This window comes from Maylandia zebra, linkage group LG2 (genome assembly GCF_041146795.1).
Source record: "Maylandia zebra isolate NMK-2024a linkage group LG2, Mzebra_GT3a, whole genome shotgun sequence".
NCBI classification, from domain to species: domain Eukaryota; kingdom Metazoa; phylum Chordata; class Actinopteri; order Cichliformes; family Cichlidae; genus Maylandia; species Maylandia zebra.
In genome coordinates, this window is record NC_135168.1 from 2,777,134 (window position 1) to 2,801,397 (window position 24,264).

Sequence of the window (24,264 nt, forward strand, 5' to 3'; positions counted from 1 at the left end):
TGTGAGTGAGAGGGAGAGAGAGTGTTGTCTGTTCTTTTTAGTGAAGTTGAGCTCAGCAGGTATCCTTTGACAACATGCAGGATTAACACTGAGAACAGGCATATTTACAGTTTTTCTCAATTGCTGGCAGGCTTCTCCCCACTGAGGAGCAGAAGCAGCTTCCAGTCCAGGTTATTCTTCCTCGGAGGAAGTGCAGCCTTTGTTGGCCCTCTTTATCAGGGCGTTTGTGTTGTGGGTCCTGATCTACATTTATAAAGAGAGTAAAGTGGATCTGTCTGTGCCTCCTGTCCCGATTCGTGATTGAGGTGAGAGACAAACGACCACAGGTCCAAGTGCGTCAAAACAATGATTTTATTAAACACACGTGTGGAGGAAATACACCGTCACAATCCTCAGCATGAATCCCACAAGAAAGCATACTTAAAATGTTTTTATATGTCAGGGTATCACGCCGCCTCTACATAACATGCATAAGTTACAGTAACCACAGCTCTTCTGTTGACAACCTTTGACACACACTCAAAAAGACATTTTCTCCGTCTCCACGCCAGGTGCTTCCTGTCGATCTTCTTCTCGCTTATCTCTGGAACATCAGAAGCACATTCTACAAAAAACGCTGTTGCTTATGCAGGCACAAAATGCAGTTACAAGCTAAATATGTCTTAATTCTTACCTAGAAATGAATCTATATACTGTCTGTCTATGCAGGCAAGCTGTCTCGACCTCACTGCACTCTGTCTCACCTCTCACCTCGCCAGATACAGCTTGTAACCTCTTACAGACAGAAGGCCAACTCTTCTATGAGCACATTTTACAATATGTGTAATAACTAGGGATGGCACGATACCACTTTTTTATGTCCGATACCGATACCGATATCATAAATTTGGATATCTGCCGATACCGATATAAATCCGATATATCTATTTTTTAAACTGTTTTTGTATAAGTTCAAAGTCAAATTTAAAAAGACAAAACACTAAAGCTATTCTCTTATACTTGAATGCAAGAAAAAGACTGCACCCAAAATATTGCTCACTTCAACAATGCATCTCTTTATTTAAACTTTAGCACTGTTTAGCTGTCACCACTATCAAAATATCCATCCTGAAAGTGCGCACCATTATGCAGAACTTTAAATCTTGAAGTATTTAAAGTAAAATTCAAGTAAATAAAAGTGCAACTTTATGTAAATTTCAGAACCCCTTTGGTACTGAAAAAAAGTGCAATTTTAGCAGAGCAAACAACATTCTTGTAATAATGCAGTTGTAACTTTTTTTTTTTCACTTGAGAGGTAGGTTCTTCTTCAGAAAGATCAACATTTCAACCTTCTCAGCTGTCAGTCTGCTTCTCCTTTCATCAATGGTAATGGAGGCTGTACTGAAGAGTCTCTCACTCTCAATACTTGTGGTAGGTGCACAGAGAAATTTAGCTGCTGTAGAAACCAGAGTGGGAAATCTAAGTTTGTTGGCTTGCCAGTACAGCAGTGGATTATCTGAGCGTTGAATGGTTGGCTCACTAAGGTAAGTTTGCACTTTTCCTCCATAGCTGCAGCGATGGACTCTCCTGTGTGTGAACCACGAAACTCTTTGGCCTGCAACACTGCTTTTTGCATTGTAAAACTCGAGTCTATCCAGTGTACAGTCAGGCTTAGCAGGGACAACGGACAAACGTCCGAGCTCCAGATATCAGTCATCATGCTTAACGTGGGAATTATTTCCAAACTTTCGGAGATGAACTTGCGCACCTGTTTGTACTTGCCTGGGATAGCTTCCTCCGAGATGAAATGCCGGTTTGGCAGCATGTAGCGAGGCTCTAAATGCTCAATCAAGCGTCGAAAACCATCATTTTCCACAACGGAAAGGGGCTGGTCATCAAGCACAACAAATTCAACTATTTTCTCCGTTATCAGCTTCGCTCTATTGCTTTCCGGAGGGAATTTCTCACGTCTCTGAATATTTTCCAAAAGCGTTTGTTGATACGGTACACTTTTCTGCTTAGCTTTGGAGGCCAGGCTAAATTCCGTGTCCCCCCTGTTTCTGTAAGTGTTTAATCATGTTTGTGGTGTTAAAATTCCCCACACTGCTACCACCCTGCGAAACACTTGCATCGCATAAGTTGCATTCGGCAGTCTTGCTTTTTTTGTCTTTTAGTTTGAAATAAATCCACACTGCTGACATGATGGCTCTGAGCTCTCCCACACGATAACCGCTCGATCACGTGACGCATACTGCTCTGATGTGCTATGGTCATGACCTGGGTTATACCATGCTAGCGAGTTTTTGAGGTGCTTTTGTGATATTCACTGGATCGGATAAAAATTTTAAATTTCTCTCCAATATCCGATCCAGTAATTTACGTCAATATCGGACCGATACCGATACTGAATATCGGATCGGTCCATCTCTAGTAATAACATGATTGAAACTATATGTGTAATATATTGAATAAATGTTTTAATCAAATGCCATTACTCAAAGCTTAATAAAAAGGATATAAAAGAATAAACATGATATTAAAATGATATAATCGCCACACTCTTAATGTCTATTATGAGTTCTTTTGTTTTAAGGACATTCAGTTTCAGGTTATTTTTTGAGCACCACTGGGACAACCTCTCTGCCTGCACCCTTTTCATCAGAGGTGAGCCCAAACTAATCCGAATCAGAATCAGAATACTTTATTGATCCCTAGGGGAAATTCTTTTTCGTTACAGTGCTCCATTATAAACAACCATTAACAAAGACAGACAATACACTAACTAAGAATAGCACAATATATACAGGTGTATATATATATATACATAAAGGCAATGTTCCCTCTGATGTTTCATGTGTCTGAGCGAACACACAAACTCCCTGAGCGTCCCTTGGACCACTGTGAGCGACAGCAGACGTGTGCCCTGTCGTCACGCCAGCATCGAATCCATCCAAGTTACATGTTTATTAAAATAATCAAATTACAGCATTTACATTTATGTTAGACTACTTTTGATTAACTGCTTTAGCCCACTTACGATGAAAATTTAAAAAAAAATCTTGTTGATGACCTGTGTAGCATGTTAACACTATTGGAAGGAAAAATAACTTGAACTCCAATTTTGAAAACACAACTTTCTTCTTTTTCTTTTTTTAAATAAAGCTCTGACTTATATTATGAGTCTGTGGTCTGGGAGAGAGTCTGTAACTCTGTCTGCAAAATACAGTATATAATGACCAGTGTTGGGTAATTAATTATATAGTTACTTCTTCAAAAAAGTAACTGAGTTTTGCAAACAACAAAGTTTTTTGCAGCTGTTTACCTAAAAATGCAGCCAAGGCGTTTTTAAATAAACATTTCAAACTATTTACAGAACAATCAGCTGTTCTGCATCAAATCTGATGCCACACAAATTATTTGTGCCGCTCCAAAAATAATTTCTGTCCACTATGAGATGAAGGAGAACAACAGCCTGATACCTGCAGGCCTGACAGCAGCAGATGTGTCACTGCTGTAACACCTGTAACACTCAGCAGGCGCCTCATTGTTCTGACACACAACAACACTACTGACTACACTACACACTAACTACACACTAACTACACACTAACTACACACTAACTACACACTAACTACACACTAACTACACAAGATTTGCGCTAAACGTCGCAAATATCTCACATCTCAAAACACCGCCGTCACTCCTAAAACTTCCCCCTCCCTAAACAACTAGATGCCATGTTGCCATATCATTTTTTGATTGGTAGACATGGTACATTTTTCCACCAATAGGAAAGGGTGGTGTTTTTTTGGTGTTGTTTTTGATCACAGGCTTTCCAGCGTTTTCCTTATAAAACGACGTTTTTACCGTAGGAAATATAAACAACGACAGTATTCAGGAAGAAAACCAAACATTGCAGATATTTTATCATAACTCTGGTTTTACGTGGCCGATCAACACAATTTAAAAACTGGTATAAAGTCCACACTTTGTCCGTCAGTTGTTCCGTCTGTCCTGCTCACATCTCCAATGGTTGTACACGTTGTCATTAACGTGGCTTCACTCCACATCAGCCGCTTTGCTAAAACACCGGTGTCGGCACATAAGGACGCTGTCATAGCCTGTCACCGACGCTGATCAGCTGCGTATATACGAATGTGAATCACATCATTGGCTGGACTATGGGATAAGGTAGCATCGTTGTAATCCCATACAGGAGCAGCCAGTCACTGACTGACTAACACTGCAAAACAGAATTGTTAATGTATTAATTTTAATTTCAATTCAGGTTAGATTTTTTTTTGTGTGTGTGCGCAGAGACGTGCCAGCAGTGCACAATTGCGCACGCGCGCAGCTTAGAGGGAACATGGCATAAAGGTCACTTATTAATAAATAGCTGAAAAAGGAAGAACATGTGCAAAAAGGGTGTAGCTGTTGCCGTAAACAGTGTGTTAAGTGGATGCGTTGTACAGGGAGATGGCCACAGGCAGGAAAGATTTCCTGTGTCGTTCAGTGGTGCTTTTCTGTAATCTCAGTCTCTCACTGAACGAGCTCCTGTGACTGACCAACATGTCATGGAGTGGGTGGGAGGTGTTATCCAACATTGTCTTTATCTTGGACAGCATCCGCCTCTCCGACACCACCTTGAGGGAGTCCAGCTCTGTCCCCACAACATTACTGGCCTTACGAATCAGTTTATCGAGTCTGTTGGCATCTGCGACCCTCAGCCTGCTCCCCCAGCATGCAACAGCATAGAGGATCGCACTGGCCACAACAGACTCATAGAAAATCCTCAGCACTTTCTGGCAGATGCTGAAGGACCTCAGTCACCTCAAAAAATAGAGACGACTCTATTCCTGTAAAGTGCTGTGGTGTTTGCAGCCCAGTCCAGTTTATTGTCAATAAACTAGGTATTTATAGTCCTCCACAATGTCAACACTGACCCCCTGGATTGAAACAGGGGTCAAGTACCCCTTACTGTGGTGTCATCAGCATATCTGGCAATGGCAATTGGGTGGGTTGGTATACAGTCATATGTGTACAGGGCATACAGTAGGGGCTGAGAATGCAGCCGTGCTAGGGATCAAATGCTGAGTGACAGTGGGGGAAGCGATGAGGGCTGAGTTGGACTTTAGTTCATAGTTCATGGTCTTGATTTCTTGCATTACTGTGTTGTCTTGTAAATAAAGCTTCGTAAACCACGCAGTCCCGCTTTTCTGTGTGAGTCCTGCTCTGAGTCAACCTGTCTTGTGTGGCCTTGGCCGTGACAGATTTACTCTGTAAGCAAACGGGAGGGGTCGAGGGACGTAGTCAGTCTCTGATGTGCTGAGACACTACCCGCTCGAAACACTTCCTGACGTGAGGGCTATAGGTCTGTATTCATTGAGACCATCTATACCAGTCTATACCAACAGGAAAACCAAATTCAATTAGTTGGAATCTATAATCTGACATGCAATGGTGACATTTTACACACTCTATGTTTAATGAAGATGATTTTACATTTTGCCTATCACGTGCCATTATTCATATTCTCTGTACCAAATTATCCAACTTATAACCATGATTTTTATTTATTAGTCCTTTAATTATCCAGGTAAAAAATCTCATTGAGATTAAAAATCTCATTTTCAAGAGAGACTTGGCATCATGGCAACAAAAGTCAAAATACACATACCACATAAGTATATAACATTTAAAACAAATACAATATCCCATACCAACATGTGTAAAATATACAATAACAGATCAAATTAATTCCTTTAAGACAGACTTAAACTCTCCCAAGGTAACCAAGTCTGATCATTTCAGTTCCTTCTGCAGATTGTGGCCATGCAGATGATAGAATGTGAATGCAAAGTATTATTAGATATTTTTTGCAAAGTTGGTTTTGGCAAACTAGTTTCTTTCAAAAAGTCACAGCAGTTAAGCCAATAAATCAAAGCAAATTTATAAATGAAGGTAAAAATGACAGGAGGGGAAAGCATGAAAAAGTGAAAAAGTAATAATTTCAGTGGAATGGGGTCAGAAAGCTGGAAAGAGAAAACAACAAAATGCACAGAGAGAGCAAGAGAAAGACAGAGACAATAAAGAAGACATGGAGGGAGCCAGAGGATGAATCAACAGGAATGAATGGGAGCACAGGGGGAGAAATAACCAGGTGAGGAGAGGAGGGATGGATACAGAAAGGGCAGAAGAAGAATGATTGAGGGTGAAGGTGCGTGCGTGTGTGTGTGTGTGTGTGTGTGAGTATGGTGGCAGCAAGGGGATGATGGTGGGGGAGGGGGCCTGAGGAGCCAACGGCAATGAGAACATTATGGCTGGATAATGAAGAGGTTCCACGCTGTCAGCCAACACCATTCACCCTGCATGGCTCTGACCCCAAAGTGTCAACAAGCTAAACGACCAAGCAGCAACGCATTACTGCATGTACACACACTCACAAACACACATGGATGCACACACATGTGGACAGACAGATAGACAGACAAACAGATAAACAGGAATATCTGTGTGATATGTGACTCAGCAAAATTATACACAAATACCCAAAATACATGGGCACTTGTACATTGAGTGAAACAGAGCACACTGTAGTAATGACTTCTACAGTGGGCTCTGCATGAATGTGTGTGTATGTTGTATAACCTAATAACAGATACTGATTCACTCAACACACACAGCAAAGAGCCAGCTTGCTGTTGTTTGTACAGTAAATATTATATTCTTTATTGGTCTTCAGAACAGTCAAATTCAATACAGCAGCAGATGTGTTTCATAAATCTCTGCTCATACATCACATGATGACACAACACAGTCATGGGAAGAAATACAGCTTAGACTGACTGAAGCCTGCCTTTAACAGTCACTGTTCCTATAGCTCTCCCGGTCTCTCTGCCCTACCAAAATTGTGATTTATCATGCATTAGAACACAGTGATCTTTTCCCCATTAATTATTTATTTATTATTTATTTTTTCTGTCTTGTATTAAGATATCGCAGCGATTTAATGTGTAGTTACACTTCTTTCACTGGTCTGCCCCCTACTGTAGACTAAATCCCATTTTAAATAAGAACTTATTGAACTGTGTTTCTAGGACATTAATTAAAATAGTGTCAGACTTTTCTAGTCTGGAGTTAAATAATATAATTTCTTGAATTAAGCCTAGCGCTAATCCAGGTCTAAATGAGGACTTAAATTAAATCTGGTCAGAGACATGTTTAACTTCACCTTAAAGGCCATTTGCCAAGTGAAAATGGATTATCTTGACCAAGGTTATTATCGTTAACGAAAACTAACGAAATAACGAAAACTAGAAGTGAAAAAATATTTTCGTTAACGGAAATAAAAATAAAAACAAAAAAAGGAAAACTAACTAAAACTGTAATGAGTGTTCACAAAACTAAAATTAACTGAATTTATAGCAAAAATGTGTTTAGTTTTCATTGATGTGTGCGTGTCCTACAATAGCCAAGGGTGAAAATGAAGTTTAGTTTCCAGATTTTTTCTTGCTGTGTCTCATTATGCCAGCAGGTGGCAGCACGTTAGTCGAGTCGTCTGTGTTGCTGCTCCGTCCACGCGCAGAATCATGTCAGGAAAAGTCGGGAGAAAGCGCCAGAGTCCTATTTAGGATTACTTTGAATATGACTGTGTTTTGGATAAAGCAAGTGTCTTGTAGTGGAAAGAGACAAATTATGAGGGACATTTCTAAAGGGAAAAAAATCCCACAAACCTTAAAGTGCACTTGAAAAGCTCACACAAGAAGGCTAACCTAGCTTACCTTGAGAAGGGAGCACACTCAACCCTCACCCCCAGAAAACAGAAGCTAACCCCAGGCAAGGCAGCGTGATGCATCCCGAGACAACAGGACGGGGACATCTACATAACTGTGTGAGTCAATTGCCTTCAAAATGTTTATCAATTCACTTGAACCAAAATTATGAACACCCGGTGCTGCAAGAGTTATAGTCTCATTGGGGCCAAGATATACATTTTATAGTTGCCTGGTATCAATGGTTGTTCATCTGGCTTTATTTATTTATTTATTTATTTATTTATTTATTTATTTATTTATTTATTTATTTATTTATTTATTTATTTATTTATAAGGAATCTTTGCTCTTAGATATTTGTCTAGTAGGTTTCTCATAAAGAGAAGCCCTCACTTTTTTAGGGCAGGGATAGCTCAGTAGGTAGAGTGGTGGCCCCATGATCGGAAGGTCGGGGGTTCGATTCCCCTGAACAGCTACCCTGAGGTACCCCTGAGCAAGGTAAGTAAGTAAGTAAACTTTATTTATTAAGCGCTTTTCGCAGACAGGCAATCACAAAGCGCTGTACACAAATATTAGGACAAGGTACTGTCCCTACACACTGCTCCCCGGGCGCCCAGTGGCTGCCCACTGCTTCACTAAGTGAATGGGTTAAATGCAGAGAGGGATTTTCCCCACGGGGACCAATAAAGTACACTTTCTTTCTTTCTTATTTATTTATTTATTTAAAGAACCCATAGGTGGGAATGTGAGTTGTCTGTCTCTGCTTGTTAGCCCTGCGACAGACAGGCGACCTGTGCAGGGTGCAGGGTATGGTAGCTGGAATAGCAACATACCCAAGGATAAGCAGAAGTCAATGACTGATATGATGAAACTGGGATTTTGTTAGACTTAATTATTGCAAACACAACTAAAACTATAACTGAAACTAATCAAAACTAAACTGAAACTAAGGATTTTCAAAAAAATAAAAACTAAACTAAACTAGCAAACAATTGGTAAAAACTAATTAAAACTGATATAAAATTGAAAATCTGAAGTCAAAACTAAATAAAAATAAAAACTAATGAAAATTGCAAAACTATTAAAACCCTGATCTTGACATATTGCTCCTGCTGCTGCTGGATGAACACTTTCTGATGTCTCTCTCCATCAGAAAGTGTTTTCATCTTAAGTTTATATTTTTCTTTTAAGTATCTTCATTTTAGCTCATAGAGTCTTTAAATACAGATAGAACATTTATTAAATTAATTAGGCAGGGACAAATCTACCGCTCAATTAATAATCACGCTTTTAACCTGAGTTAGGAAACCGGTTTCCTCAGAGGAGATTGGAACCCCCGGGATGCTTTGAATGGTGAGACCCCAGTGGATGTTGAATTATGTACTCCACCAATGCAAGCTGGTCCCTCCAAGTGGTTTGGTTGGAGGAGGCGCAACACCGAAGAACAGCCCAGTTCTTGGTTGGCCCACTCTGCCTGACTATTTGTCTGAGGGTGAAACCCCGAAGATAGACTCACTTGCGCCCCCAGCCCAGAACAGAACTCCTTCCAAACTTGTGACGTGAACTAGGGCCCGCGTTTGGAGACAATGTCCTCAGGAATGCCAAGTAGTTGAAACGCACGTTGGGTTAGTAACTTTGGGGTCTCCAAGGCAGTGGGCAGCTTGTGTAATACCACAAAGTTCATTCAATGATGGTAAGAATTGCGGTGTTACCTGTCGATGGCGGGATGCTCGTCACCAAGTCCAAGGCAATGTGCGACTGTTGCCGTCTCAGGACAGGTAGCAGTAAGAGCAGGAACCTTAGTTTTATTTTCAAGTGCTTTATGAGTAAAGGTGGTATGGTATTGCCAGCTATAGCTACTTTCTTTTGTGCTTTATTGGCTACAGATGAAAACTGACAACTCAGATTTAGAAGCCTTAACCAGCAATCTGACATTGACCTGAGAGTACAAGTCAGTTTAACAGCTGGATTTGTGTGTATGTGTGCAGTCACCTAGGTATATGGTTTACAGGAACAATGGTGTATACTGGGACGATATGTGTGGTACAAAAGGACCAGACACACATACTGGTGCAAGCGGGTGAGTCTTTTAGCGTTTTCTTGTCACTTTTTGTTTGCGCAGCTTTCCTGCTGCCTTCTCCTGATCATCACACACTGCACCTCTCCAATCAGGTCCTGACATGCAACTCAAATAGGACAGGCATGATTAGATGAAAGACAACACCTGTGTTGGTCAGTCTCCCCTGAACCAAACCCTGAACCCACTGCTCCACCCTTCCCCCGCAAGAGGAGGGGACACCACTCAGTTGTGGCCATCTTCCTGATGTATTCCTGGATGTTTGTTGTCTCATCCTGTTCTTACAGGCTCAGGGTCCTGGATGTGGGGCAAAACCCTCCATGCACAGTCAGGAGCTTCCTCTTCTTGATGTCAGTAACTTCTATCGCCTTGTTTGACCAGCTCATTATCTCAAGAGGCTAATCAATCCGGATGACATTCCGATGTCATTGCTCTAGATCCTTGTGGTGTGTATCAGTGAATCAAGGTCTTTTTCACTCCTTGCTTCATGTCATCCAAGCTGACAGTGTCATGGTCCTGGGCCATGTTGGCCCAGCGTTCTTAGTTTCCTTGTATGTTTGTATTTTATTCCATGCTTCCCCTGCCCATTATGTCTAAGTTCTCCCCGTGCTCTCTCTTCCCCCTGTGTACCCTCTATGTATTTATGAGCCCTCGTCCCCTTTCGTGTTTATTCCATGTCTCCCCTGCCTGTTACGTTGGGGTTCTACTCGTGCTCTCTCTCCTCCTGTACTTCCTGTTTCACCTCTCCCGTCAGTGTTCAGTTCACCCCGCCCTGTCTCGTTATGATTATCAGTGTCACCTGTGTTCCCCGTGTGTTCCCACTTCCCTCGTTAACCCTCTGTGTATTTCTGTCTGCGTCTCCCTCTGTTCAGTGTGACGTCGTCCCTCATGCCGTGTGTGGATCTCCCTGTGTCTCTCTGTGAGTTCTTAGTTTGGTTTCCCAGTTTAGTTTAAGTTTGTATATTTGGTTCTGCCGGCAAATAAAGCTGAGTTTTGAGTTCATCCCCTCGTGCCTGTGAGTCCTGCATTTTGGGTCCTACTCCTGCCTGCCGCACGGCGATTCATGACAGACAGTAGCTCTATTCTATGGTTGGTATCCCTAGCCAGTCTTGTCAGTAATCTTTTTTTTTTCTTTTTTTGTCCCGTTTGGATCTTTAGCCATCAGAATTGTTGTCTTAAGGCCAAGAAAGATGCCAAGCAGATTTATTTTACCAAGTGGATCATCATGGCCTTGCCATATTGGTCCATTTGATTGACCTTTATTATAATTATGTGTTTATTTTATTTTCGGTTGCTACAAACGGGACAGATATGACAGGGGGATAGGACAGGGAGAAAGAATGAAAGAAAGAGAGGGAGAGAAAGAAAACCAGAGGGGAGAAGAGACTGTGAGAAAGGGGGGAAGAAAGAAAAACAAACAAAACACCTGGGTCACCTGTATGGAGAAAAAAAACAGAAGAGGAAGCAAACAAAAAAAAGCAACATAATAAATACAGCACCATCACAATAAACTAGCTAGCAGTAGATTTCAGTAGATACTAAATAATAAACGATATTGTGCAGAACGCAAGATAGACAGCGCACAATGTGCTTTGAGGCAGCAGCCAAGAAAGCTGTAGTCCGCGTCTGTGAACACCCGTGTGTACACCTGTGTGCACACCTGTGTGGATCAGCATGCTTGTATTCCAAAGGTTTCTCCATGTAACGATCTGCTAGGGAGTGTGGGGAGCCATAGCCCCGTCCCCCAGGGCATGAAGCAGGTATGGAGGAGATCCAGGCCCGAGACATCCAGAGGCCCCAGAGTACGAGGACCCGAGGAGGACCACCAAAAGGGGGGGAACCGTGCCACCCTCCTGGGAAGAGCTGAGTAGAGCCCCAAACGAGAGGTCACCCAGCAGCTATGGAGCAGAGGCCAGAGGGGGTTGCAGTGGCGTGCCCGCAGGCTCTGCCGGCAGCCAGCTGTGCCAGAAAGGAACCGAGCTTCAGGCCCAGAGGCCTGAGGGCACCCGCCCCCCGGAAGGGGCCCAGCCGGGCCACAGGCGCCCGGCCCCGCCAATCGGCCACCAGGAGTGAGCCGGTACATACATGAGCGCCCAGCCCCAGTCAACAAGAACCACCAACACACCAACGTCTGAGGGCATCAGCCACCGGCAGGGAGTGTGGTGAGGGGAGATAGGCCTCCGTACTTAGGAGGGCCTGAGATGTACCCAGAGAGGTTGAGTCTAAGACCCAACCTGACATATAGACACAGACTAACAGGCACACGCGGACACAAATGTGCATTCCCACCCCATATGCACAACCAAATACTCGGCACTCACCAAACGTGTAGACAGACACAAATAGACACTGCACAGACAGTCGCACTCCCCAAACATACTATATATCCCAGGTCCAGGTACCCCCGCCCCCAGAGGGGCAAGCCGCACCTAGACCCAGGAGATGTTACCCTTCTCTCTGGGGTGGAGGTCTTGTCAGTAATCTAACTGAGGGGGTTCAGGTGTATGCAGAACAGCAGTGGGGACAGAGCATCTACTTGGTAAATCCCGTACTTGAGTGTGACTTGTGCTGTTGGCTTGAAGTTGACCTGTAGTGTTGTTCGACACATCCCCGCATTGATGTTCTGGTTGAAGGCCCTATGGGTCCCAATGATCTTGTACAGTTCTAGGCATTCCAGGATCCATGTGTGGGGCATTGAGCAATAGGCTTTCTTTTAGTCAGTCCAGGAAGTCCACAGTCTCATGGGCGACTACTCTATCGACCAGTAGTTGGTGTTTCGCCACTCTGGTTTTCCTGCAAATTGCTTTCTGTGCCCAGTACATTTGGAAATGTACTGTTTATAAGCCGTGGCAGTCATGTATGGAAAGGGAATATGAGAGGAGGGCGGGAGTGGGGGGTTCTTTTTTTTTTTTTTTTTTTTGCCTGTCCCGTTTGGCTCTTTTGCCATCAGAATTGTTGTCTAAAGGCAAAGAAAGATGCCTAACGGGTTTACGTTGCCAAATTGACCATCCCAGCCTTGCCGTAATGGTCCATTTGATTCACCTTTTATTGTTTATTTTATTTTCACTTACTGAATACGGGACAGACTTGACTGGGGGAAAGAAGGGGAGAAAGAAAGAGGGAAAGAGAAACAGCTGAGAAGAGGGACGGGGGAGAAGGGCAAAAAACAAAAACCAACAGAACGGGCAGAAAAAAAAAAAGAAAAAAATGCATATATCAAATTCAAATTCAAATTCAAATTTTTATTTGTCACGTACACAGTCATACACAGTACGATATGTAGTGAAATGCTTGGACAACTGCTCGTGACCTAAAGAAAACAAAAAAGGAAAAGGCTATGAATAAGAAAGGAAATAAATATGAAAAATTAAAAAGGGTAAATTTAACTAGGAAGGAATAAAATATAAATTAAGGTTAAAAATGAAATAACTGTACAACACAAATTAGAATGAAGGGTAAATTTAACTGGGAAGAATAAGATAAAGATAAATATATAAATTAAAGTTGAAAATAAAATAACTGTACAACAAAATACACAATACACAATATAGAACTATATAAGAATGTATGAAGAAATCTAAATATAAATAAATATATACACAATAACAGCAGCTGTACAAGTATTAACCGGAAATGAAGAATATAGTGACCAGTGTTGTGCAAAACCAAAGTCCAGAAAGTCCAGTGTGTGTGTAAGAACCATATGTGTGGGTCAGGACTGTGTGGTGGTGTGATTGAGAGACCGTATCGCCTGCGGGAAGAAGCTCCTCCTCAGTCTCTCTGTGTTGGTCTTCAAATCAAATCAAATCAAATCAAATCACTTTTATTGTCACATCACATGTGCAGGCACACTGGCACAGCACATGCGAGTGAAATTCTTGTGTGCGAGCCCCACAAGCAACAGAGATGTGCAAACACAACAACACAAACGAGCAAAATACAAGAATGGCCAACCTGAAACTAATAAATATATGTACAATATATAATAGTGTATGCATTTCTGGATGTGTATACTAAATATTTTCCTACGTGTGTGTGTGTGTGTGTGTGTGTGTGTGTGTGTATACACATTTTTACAAATTAAATAGTAAAAAAATAAAATAAAATAATAATAATAATAATAATAAAATATATAAAATATACAGAGTTGAATATGTGCAAAACAAGTGGCATTTATATACAGTGTGGAGTGCATAATGTTGAAGTTCCAGTAGTGAAGCTGAGGTGTCTATGACGTGTTCAGCAGTCTGATGGCCTGATGGAAGAAGCTGTCTCTCAGTCTGCTGGTACGGGACCGGATGCTGCAGAACCTCCTTCCTGATGGAAGCAGTCTGAACAGTTTATGGCTGGGGTGACTGGAGTCCTTGATGATCCTCCCCGCTTTCCTCAGGCACCGCTTCCTTCAGGGAGCAGAATCGCTTTCCTGACCTCAGCAGAGAGAACAGTCTGTTGTTGGGATGGCTGAGGTCCTTCACCATCTTCCTGGCCTTGGTCCAGCACCGCCTGCTGTAGATTGAGTGCAGGTCAGGGAGCTCGGAGCGGATGGTGCGCTCAGCTGACCGCACAACCCTCTGTAGAGCTCGTCTGTCCTGCATGGTGCTGTTCCCGAACCAGGTTAAGATGTTTCCCGCCAGGATGCTCTCTATGGTGCACGAGTAAAAGTTCCTGAGCACCTTGGAGGGCAGTTGGAAGTCTCTCAAGCGTCTGAGGTGGTAGAGACGCTGTCGGGCCTTTTTCACCACGGTGTTGATGTGACAGGACCATGACAGGTCCTGCGTGATGTGAACTCCGAGGTATTTGAAGCTGTCCACTCTCTCCACTGGGCACTCGTTGATGACGGGGGTCTGGTAGTTCCTCTCCTGCTTAGTGCTGAAGTCCACTATCAGCTCCTTTGTCTTACTGACGTTTAGAAGGAGGTTGTTCCTCTGGCACCAGTTCTCCAGATTCCTAATCTCCTTCAGGTAGGCCGTCTCGTTGTTATCAGAGATCAGGCCCACCACGACGGTGTCGTCAGCAAACTTGATGATGGTGGTGGAGCTGGTAGTGGCCACACAGTCATATGTGTACAAAGAGTACAGCAGGGGGCTCAGAACACACCCCTGGGGGGCTCCAGTGCTGAGAGTGGTGGAGGCTGAGACATGTCCGCCCATCCTTACTGCCTGTGGTCTGCCAGTTAGGAAGTTGGAGATCCACTGACACATAGATGAGCTGAGTCCCAGATGCTCCAGCTTGGTGGTGAGTGTGGAGGGAATTATGGTGTTAAATGCAGAGCTGTAGTCTATGAAGAGCATTTTAACATAATTCCCCCTTCTAGTGTCCAAGTGAGTGAGTGATGTGTGGAGGAGATGAGAGATGGCATCGTCTGTGGAACGATTTGGACGGTAAGCGAACTGTAGTGGGTCCAGTGTGTCTGGTAGTGAAGAAATGATGAAGTCTCTGACCAGGCGTTCAAAGCACTTCATCACTACTGAGGTGAGGGCTACAGGGCGATAGTCATTGAGAGAAGCAGGGTGGGGTTTCTTCGGGACAGGAACAATGATGGACTCTTTGAAGCATGTGGGGATCACCGACTGAGATAAAGAGATGTTGAATATCTCAGTGAACACAGGAGCTAGCTGGTATGCGCAGTCTCTTAGGATACGACCTGGGATGCCGTCTGGTCCTGCTGCTTTCCTGGTGTTCACTCTCTTGAAGGCTCTCCTTACTTCATGCTCGGAGATGACGAGCACGTTTCCGGTGCTGGCAGTATCTTCCTGTCTGCAGCCGTTAGCGCCGCTAACACTAGCATTGTTGGAGACCTTAGCTGCAGCCTCGAAGCGAGCATAGAAAGTGTTCAGCTCGTCTGCCAGAGTCACGGCCGCGTTCGTCATACCGGTTGTTGGTGCTTTATAGTCCGTTATTGTCCTTAGTCCCCGCCACAGGCTCCTAGAGTCACTCTGTTGGAGTTGTGACTCTAGTTTCCTCCCGTAGCGCTGCTTCGCCTCTTTCACCGCCCTCCGCACGTTATATGACGCGGCTTTGTACGGGTCCATGTCCCCCGTCATGAGTCCCGTGTTGTAGGCAGCGGTGCGGGATCTCAGAGCGTTGCGGATGGTTTTATCCACCCACGGCTTCTGGTTGGGAAACGTGATAGTCTTTGTCTCCACGGTATCATCCGCTAGTTTCCCGATGAATCCCACAACCGCTTCCGTAAACACGTTGACGTCATCGTCGGAGCTGTTTCTGAACATGCCCCAGTCTGCGTCATCGAGTGCGTCCTGTAACGCGGCCACCGATTGATCCGTCCAGCGCGCGACCTTCCTCTGAACCGGAACTTCCTGTTTTAGCCTTTGTTTGTATTTTGGCATGAGGAAGATGGCGGCGTGATCAGATTTGCCAAACGGGGGGCGGGATTGTGCCTTGTAGCCGTCCTTGACCGTAGTGTAGCAGTGGTCCAGTGTCCTTTAACCCCTGGTGGGGCAGGTGATGTGTTGATAAAATTTCGGCGCTGCGCGTTTGAGGTTGGCGCTATTAAAGTCCCCCGTCACAATAAGCGCAGCGTCCCGGTGTTGTGTCTGGTGCTGTGTGAGTGCCTCATGCAGCTCGCATAAGGCGGTGACCGTGTCCGCTTGTGGTGGAATATAAACGGCACTTACAATGACCGATGTAAATTCCCGAGGTAGATAAAAAGGACGACACATGATGGACAGTAGTTCCAGATTTGGTGTGCAGGAGCGTGTGAGAGGAACAACGTTCGCACTGTTGCACCAGTTGTTGTTCACCATTAAACACACGCCGCCTCCCCTTGACTTCCCCGAGTCCCGTGTCCTGTCCATGCGGTGAACCGAGAAGAACTCGGCCGGCTGGATGGCGTGGTCCGGCACCGCTGGGTTCAGCCATGTCTCGGTGAAGCAGAGGAGATTGCAGTCCCGAATGTCTCTCTGGAACTTTATCCTGGCCCTGAGGTCGTCAAGCTTGTTCTCCAGTGACTGGACGTTGGCGAGCAGGATGCTAGGCAGAGGTGTGCGGTGTGCACGAGCTCTCAGCCTGTTCCTGACGCCGGCTCGCTTCCCTCTAGGCCGCCGCCGCTTCCCTTTGTTCTCCCTCGAGATCTCACTCGGCCAGCTCGGATCCAGAGTTAAAAACTTCGAATTGTGAGTACATTGTATACCAATAGAAACAAGAGTGTCACTGTCATACCTAATGTACCCAATGGTGATGATTTTGCCGATTTAGAAACGCTGAAAACTAACTTAAAAAACAAAGACAAAGAAAAAGTGGTCGGAGCAGTCGTGACGGCAGCCGACCTCACCGGCGCCATCTTATGATCTCAATCACCTGGATCACCTGCTGAGAAAGAAAAAAGAAAACAAGCAGAAGAGAACAAGAGTAATAGAATAAACAACATCACAATGATATATGGGAATATGACAGTAAATACTAAATATTAAACATTATTGTGCAGCACATAAGATCGACAGAACACAGTGTGCTTTGAGGTAGCAGCCAAAAAGGGTGTAGTTTGTGGGTGTGATCACCAGTGTGTACACCTGTGAGCATGGACGCGCTTGTTTTTTTAAAAGGTTCCTTCATGTAATGATCTGCTAGAGGGTGTGGGGGGGCCACAGCCCCGTCCTCCAGGGCATGAAGCAGGTATGGAGGAGATCAAAACTCCAGACATCCAGAGGCCCCCAGAACACAAGAGACCAAGGAAGACCAACAGAGGGGCAGCCGCGCCACTGTCCCAGAAAGAGCTGAGGAGAGTCCCAGATGAGGGCTCACTCAGCAGCCGCGGAGCAGAAGCCAGGGGGAGTTGCAGTGACGTGCCCATGAGCTCCGCCGGCAGCCAGCTGTGCCTGAGTGACCGAGCCCCAGGCCGAGAGGCCGGGGGCACCCCACCTCCGAAGTGGCCCGAGCGAGCCCCAGGCTCCAGGCCCCGATAAGCGGCCGCCAAGGAGTGAGCCGGTGTGTACCTGGACGCCCATCCCCGGACACAAAGAACCACCAACGCACCGATGTCTGAGGGAGTCCGCCACTGGCAGGGGAAGTGGTGGTAGGGGGAGATAGGCCTCCAAACCTTGGAGGGCCTGAGGTGTCCCCAGAGAGGTGGCGTCTGATACCCAACCTGACATATAGACACAGACATACAGGCACACACATATACAAACATCCATTCCCACCCTCGTGCTCTCATATGCACTTACTCCACACTCAACCAACGTGGAGACAGACATACAGAGACGCTGTACACACGACCACACTCCCCAAGCATACTCTACGAACCGGGTCTAGGTACTCTTGCCCCTGGAGGGGGGAACTGCACCAAGACCCAGGTGGTGTTACCCTTTTCCCTGCGGTGGGGGGAGGCAGACCGCCCCGATTCCACAGCAGCAGGGAGGCCCCACACTCCAGACCGCAGTCGGACGGCCAACTCCTCCTCCTAGCCCCCCCGCTCCAGCAGGCTGCAGAGAATGGGGGTGAGAGAAGACTCCAAACCTCCCTCCACCCGCTCATTGTAGTGTTGATGCATGTGTGTTCTAAGGTGCATTTAAAACCCAGGAGGGCATGGAGCTACCTGCCAGAGAGCAGCAGGTAAGCGCATGGTCCCTCCTGCTAGCCCTCAATGTCTACGTGTATTTAAAATTGAGAGGTGGGCAACAACGCCAGGGGTGAGGTGTACACCCTGGTGGTAATTTGGATTCCGTGTATCCCCCCCCCCCCCCGGGTAGCCTCCTCTGCACCCTGGTGACATACCCCTACTCCAAGGTCCTGCATGTGTGGGTGGTTGTGGTGGAGCGGGAAGGGGGAGGCAGCTGGAGATGGGGAGGGAAGGAAGGGAGGGGCAAGTGACCCCTCCCTGGGGCCAGCTCCCCCGCTGACCCCAGTAGGCACCCCCATACTCCGCGACCCGCCAGGGAAAGGGGGCCCAGGCCCATCCAGACCGGGGCCCAGTGCAGCAGCGCCCCCCAGCCCCACAGAGCCCGGGATAATCCACCCAACCCCACCACAGAGAAAACTGCACCCACCCCACTCATCTTCCATAAGACAATAAACACCCAGGCTGAGATCTTCCTCCACCTCTCCTGTATCTCCCCCTCCTGCAAAGAGAGTTCCTGAAGAGAGGAAAGTTCCTGCAAGATGTGACAATCTCCCCCACCAGTTGAAGAGCCCCCCAGGTGGCTCGATGCACCAGCAGCACCCTGCTCCATGGCTGGGCCCCCATGCACCCACCCACCCACAACCCCGGCAACACACCAACCAGGACCCAAGCCCCCGAGGCCCGGCCCGGGCCCCAGCCCAGAGACGGAGCGCCCCCAGAACCTCACGCCCATCCCGGACCAACCCAGGGGCAGCCAGGCTACCAGGTCAGTAACCCATGTCCGTCAGCACAGACCCTCCCCTAGCCCCGCTGCATGCAGCCGCGAGGAAACTGTCACCTGAGAGCCAACAGAGCCCCTAACCGGACATGACCGCTACCCCGGGTTGAGCCCCCCAAGGAAGATGCCTCCGGGGAACCCCCCGATGCCCTAAGCCTGTCCCTACCCCCACACCAATCACAACAGGTTCAAGGTTCAAGGTTCTTTATTTGTCACATGTATAGTTATACAAGTATAACACACAGTGAAATGTAGCCTGACACGCTCCTCGACATGTGCAAAAAAATTGGGGGGGGGTAGAGGAAGAACACTATATATATATATTTAAATATAGTATATACATTGGGTGAATGTGCAGTAGTAGCAGTGAAGGCGGGACCAAACTATGACCCCCCACCCGGGAGTGGAGTGGCAGGATGTATCCATCCCATCCATTCGCTTCCGCTTATCCTTTTCAGGGTCGTGGGGGGCGCTGGAGCCTGTCCCAGCTGTCATAGGGTGAAAGGCGGGGTACACCCTGGACAGGTCGCCAGTCTGGCGCAGGGCTAACACATAGGGACAGACAACCATTCACACTCACATTCACACCTAGTGGCAATTTGGATTATTCAATTAACCCATCCCCACAAGCTGCATGTCTTTGGACGGTGGGAGGAAGCCGGAGTACCCGGAGAGAACCCACGCAAACACGGGGAGAACATGCAAACTCCACACAGAAAGACCCCGGCCTGATGGTGGAATTGAACTCAGGACCTTCTTGCTGTGCGGCAACAGTGCTAACCACCGTGCCACCGTGCTGCCCATATGGACATTACTTTTATTTTTATTGCCCAAAAGAATGAAAGTGTGCTGGTAAAGTGGAGACTGCTCCAGGTCAGGAACAACTGCATTATGCTATTAATGCAACTTCACAAGCTCTTCGCAAACACTGGCACAGACAGCATGCTAACGCTAAGCTAGCCAAGAATGCAGAGTAAACACAGACCCCAAACCCACCATCGTGACAAAGTGCTGAACTTCAACAGGTAACATGCTGATGAGGAGTCAGGCCGCAGGTGGAGGAAGATCTCAGCCTGGGCGTCTATTGTCTTGTGTAGTCTGGAAGATGAGTGGATGATGGGGTGGGTGCAGTTTTCTCTGTGGTGGGGTCGGGTGGGCTGTCCCGGGCTCTGTGGGGCCGGGCGGCGCTGCTATGATGGGCCCCTGTCCAGATGGGCCTTAGAACACACATGCATCAACACTACATATGAGTGGGCGGAGGGAGGTTTGGAGTCTTCACACACCCCCATTCTCTGCGGCCTGCTGGAGCGGGGGGGGGGGGGCTAGGAGGAGGAGTTTGCCATCCGATTGGGGTCTGGAGTGTGGGGCCTCCCTGCTGCTGCCGAGTCGGGGCAGTCTGCTTCTCCCCACACCAGGGAAAAGGGTAACACTACCTGGGTCTGGGTGCAGTTTCCCCCTCCAGGGGCAAGGGTACGTAGACCCAGGGCTTAGAGTACGCTTGGGGAGTGTGACTGTGTGTACAGTGTCTCTCTATGTTTGTCTCCATGTTGGGTGAGTGTTGAGTAATTGCATATGAGAGCATGAGGGTGGGAATGGATGTTTGTATCTGTGTGTGCCTGTATGTCTGTCTATATGTCAGGTCGGGTATCAGACGCCACCTCTCTGGGGACATCAAGGTTTGGAGGCCTATCTCCCCCTATCACCACTTCCCCTGCCAGTGGCAGACGCCCTCAGACATCGGTGTGTTGTTGGTTCTTTGTGTCCGGGGATGGGCGTCCAGGTACACACCAGCTCACTCCTTGGTGGCTGCTTGCCTGGGGCTCGCTCGGGCCACAAGGGGGTGGGGTGCCCTCGGCCTCTCAGCCTGGGGCTCGGTCACTCTGGCACAGCTGGCTGCCAGCGGAGCTCACGGGCACGTCACTGCAACCCCCCCCCCTGGCTCCTGCTCCGCGGCTGCTGAGTGAGCCCTCATCTGGGACTCTCCTCAGCTCTTTCTGGGACAGTGGCGCGGCTGCCCCTCTGTTGGTCTTCCTTGGTCTCTTGTGTTCTGGGGGCCTCTGGATGTCTGGAGTTTTGATCTCCTCCATACCTTCTTCATGCCCTGGTGGACGGGGCTGTGGCCCCCCCACACCCTCTAGCAGATCATTACATGAAGGAACCTTTTAAAAAAACAAGCGCGTCCATGCTCACAGGTGTACACACGGGTGCTCACACCCACAAACTACTGAGGGAACTGAGGGAACTGAGGAGGATTAATGGCAAGAAGGCAGCGGGCCCAGATGGCATCAGCTCGAGGGTCGTCAGGTCCTGCGCAGACCAACTGTGTGGGGTGATGGAGCACCTCTTCAACCTGAGCCTGAGGTTGGGAAGAGTCCCACAGCTCTGGAAAACCTCCTGTGTTGTACCAGTGCCAAAGACTTCACGCCCCAAGGACCTCAACAGCTACAGGCCGGTGGCTCTGACATCCCACCTGATGAAGACCCTGGAGCGGTTGGTCCTGGCTCAGCTTCGGCGCCTAACAAGCTCATCACTGGACCCACTTCAGTTTGCCTACCAGCCTGGCATTGGAGCGGATGATGCCGTCATTCACCTCCTACATCGTTCCCTCGCTCACCTGGAGACCGCTGGAAGCACTGTGAGAATCATGTTCTTTGATTTCTCCAGTGCCTTCAACACCATTCTTCCCTCGGTTCTGAAGGACAAGCTGGAGAACTCTGGAGTGGACCATCACCTCACTACCTGGATTTTGGACTACCTCACCGACCGACCACAGTATGTGAGGACTCAGGGCTGTGTGTCGGACAGGGTCGTCTGCAGTACGGGGGCCCCACAGGGAACGGTTCTGGCTCCGTTCCTCTTCACCATCTACACTGCAGACTTCTCCCACAATTCCACCCAGTGCTTCCTGCAGAAGTTCTCTGATGACTCTGCAATAGTCGGCCTCATCACTGATGGGGACGACAAGGAGTACAGAGGACTGACTCAAGACTTTGTGGACTGGTGCCAGCTGAACTACCTCCAGATCAACGCCAGTAAAACCAAGGAACTGGTGGTAGACTTCCGCAGGCACAAGCATTCTCCACTGCAACCACTGAACATCCAAGGTATGGACATTGAGGCTGTGGACAGCTACAGGTACCTTCATCTGAACAACAGACTGGACTGGACTCATAACTCAGACGCCCTCTACAGGAAAGGGCAGAGCAGGTTGTACCTGCTGCGGAGACTCAGGTCGTTTGGAGTGGAGGGCCCACTCCTGAAGACCTATGACTCTGTGGTGGCTTCTGCTATCTTTTATGGCATGGTCTGCTGGGGCGGCAGCATCTCTGCTGGGGACAGGAAGAGACTGAACAGGGTGATCCGAAGGGCCAGTTCTGTTCTAGGATGCCCTCTGGACCCAGTGGAGGTGGTGAGTGACAGGAGAATGGCGGCTAAGCTGTCATCCCTGTTGGACAACGTCTCCCACCCCATGCAGCAGACTGTGACAGCACTGAGCAGCTCCTTCAGTGGGAGACTGCGGCACCCACGGTGTGGGACGGAGAGATTTCGCAGGTCTTTCCTCCCCACTGCTGTCAGACTCCACAACAAAGACTTTAACTGAACAAACACACACATCCACACATGTGCAATAACACTAAGTGCAATAATCTTTTCTGGCATCGTTGTATTTTTACTCAGTTGTATATAGCATTCGTATTCTATTTTTATCTTATTGTATATTTTTATTCTATTTTATTCTACTGTATATAGTATATTATTTTATTCTATTCTGTACAGCTGTGTACTGTATTTATTCTTATTGTATTCTAATTTTTGCATCATAACTTTTGCACTGTCCACTTCCTGCTGTGACAAAACAAATTTCCCACGTGTGGGACTAATAAAGGTTATCTTATCTTATCTTATCTTACACCCTTTTTGGCTGCTACCTCAAAGCACACTGTGCACTGTCGATCTTGCATGCTGCACAATAATGTTTAATATTTAGTATTTACTTTTTTCTTTTTTCTTTCTCAACAGGTGATCCAGGATTGATATATGTACCTTTTTTTGTCTGCTTATTTTGTTGGTTTTTGTCCTTTGCCTTTTATCCCCGTCCCTCTTCTTGCTGTTTTTCTTTCCCTCTTTCTTTCTCCCCTTTCTTTTCCTCGTTCAAGTCTGTCCTGTATCTAACAAGTGAAAATAAAAAATAAAATAAACAATAAAAGGTGAATCAAATAGCTCATTGCGGCAAGGCTGGGATGGTCCATTTGGTAAAGTAAATCCGTTGGGCATCTTTCTTCGCCTTTAGACAATAATTCTGATGGCAAAAGAACCAAACGGGACAGGCAAAAAAAGAAAAAAGTAAAGCCAGATTAAAAAATCAAATGTTCTATATTTTAATGTAATACTTTTGTAATATATAAATATATAAGCACACACACACATACAGATAGACAGAGGTGTATTTATGCTAATGAGGTAGGTTTAATAAGTGACATCACTGCCCCTTTAAAGTCCTTATAAAGTCCTTGTTTTGACCTTGTAAACCACATATTTGTCAAAACTTAAAATGTCTCCATTGACCATACCGTTAGGTTGATGTGTATGAGGTTTTACTGACTTCTATACAAAGTGTATGGGGCTTTAAGGGGCCCAAATGTTTGTCTGATTTTTTAGAACAGTGTAGCCTTATTCCCAGGGCTCTAGGACCTCTGGAAAGGGCGGTCCATGTTAACCACCAATGGGCGGGGGGGGGGTGCGTGTTCTGTGTGTGTGTGTGTGTTTGTGGTGTGGCACTGGCTGGATGAGGAGAAAAGCCCCTGATGTTCCAGTCACTCTCCCTTGATCCTGCTGGATTAACTGGACACACATCCAAAATTAAAACAAAGAAAGAACCAGATATATGCACAGCAAATACACGCGCACACCCATGCACACACACACATAAACTGGTATAAACTGCATTAGATTGAATGAAACACAGATATGTTTACTGTATGTCAGAACGCATTGTTTAAATAGGAACTCATGAATATATATGTGCAGGTATGGGTATGCACACAATCATTTCAACATTATTTGTGGAATGAGTTGCC

The 24,264-nt window shown here is 46.5% G+C and overlaps 1 non-coding gene across 1 annotated transcript; it reads left to right on the forward strand.

The window, feature by feature from the left end:
* The first annotated feature begins 8,088 nt into the window (after positions 1–8,088).
* On the forward strand, positions 8,089–8,144 carry LOC111500871 (U7 small nuclear RNA). Its single transcript, XR_002721290.1, has one exon. It is a non-coding gene; the product is annotated as a U7 small nuclear RNA (small nuclear RNA).
* Positions 8,145–24,264: the final 16,120 nt, after the last annotated feature.